We start from the raw sequence: 1,138 nt of genomic DNA, 5'->3' as shown, positions 1-1,138 counted from the left end.
AAACCTGCACATGTACTTCTGAACCTAAAATAAAAGTTTAAAATAAAGATTTTTACAGAAGCTTCCCAGGGACTGAAATTGCTAGGGGAGCTTTCAGAACTCTTGGCCTGAAGTAAGTGAGGCAATTTCCAGTGTTCTCTCCCCATTTTGTTCTACACCTCATCCTTCACTTTCACAGTCCATCCTTGGTACTCAAGGTCTTTTCTGATTTCTCATCAAAGTTAACCAGTCTTCCCAGGCATGGTGGCATGTGCCTACAGTCCCAGCTACTTGGTAAACTGAGGTGGGAAGATACCTTGAGCCCAGGAGTTCAAGGCCAGCCTGGACAACATAGTGAGATCCTATCTAGGATACTGCATTGTGCTTAGCTGGCCTTCCTTTTAATCAGCAATAGACAACCAGAAGTTTGAGGGCAACCCATCTCTTGTTCAGGATATCCCTTGTTAGAGAAAGGCTGTTCTTACTTTTTACAAAACCATAAAGAGCATTAAAACTGGAAAGTCTGCCTAGTATGTTTGCTGGTTTCTGAGGACATCATTGCTCCACCGGTTCTTCTTCCACCCAACTCTTGAGATCCTGCCTCAGCAACTTTCTCCAACATTTAATGTGGCTTCTTCCATCCAAGAGTAGTTTCCTGCAATTTTTACATGTATACTTAGGGGAAATTAGAAACAATGCACAACCTCCAACAATCATTTAATGATTCCAGTGATGTTTCACCTCTGCAGCCTCTTCTTCTCTAAAGAAAACCATGGTCCTCTCTGGCTCTTCTTATGTTTGGTCTCCTGATCAAGTTCTTTCTTTCTTTTTTCTTTTTTTCCACATCAGATGGGTAATGTGCCAAGATGCCATGACAAGGTTTGAGGGAGACACATCTCACATAAGAGCATGAAAATCCAATCATCACACTTATTAACTACAAAAGAATCTGGTCAAGTTCTTTCATCTTTTTTCAGTTATCTCCCTTTTTTCACTGCAGGTGCACTCTCCACTTAACTTGCCCACCCTAGTAATTTTAAAAGGACCCAGTTTAGATAATGGCAATGTATCAGTGTTAGTTTCTTGGTTTTGAAAATGTACCAGGATAGGCCGGGTGTAGTGGCTCATGCTTGAAATCCCAGCACTTTGGGAGGCCCAG

General features: G+C 41.8%; 1 non-coding gene across 1 annotated transcript; it reads right to left on the bottom strand.

The window, feature by feature from the left end:
• Positions 1-822: 822 nt before the first annotated feature.
• LOC126947056 (small nucleolar RNA U13) lies at positions 823-928 on the bottom strand. Its single transcript, XR_007722904.1, has one exon. It is a non-coding gene; the product is annotated as a small nucleolar RNA U13 (small nucleolar RNA).
• Between the last annotated feature and the right edge of the window lie 210 nt (positions 929-1,138).

Source organism: Macaca thibetana, chromosome X (genome assembly GCF_024542745.1).
Source record: "Macaca thibetana thibetana isolate TM-01 chromosome X, ASM2454274v1, whole genome shotgun sequence".
NCBI lineage: Eukaryota > Metazoa > Chordata > Mammalia > Primates > Cercopithecidae > Macaca > Macaca thibetana.
Note: the sequence above shows the minus strand (reverse complement) of the source record. Positions and strands in the feature narration are given on the sequence as shown.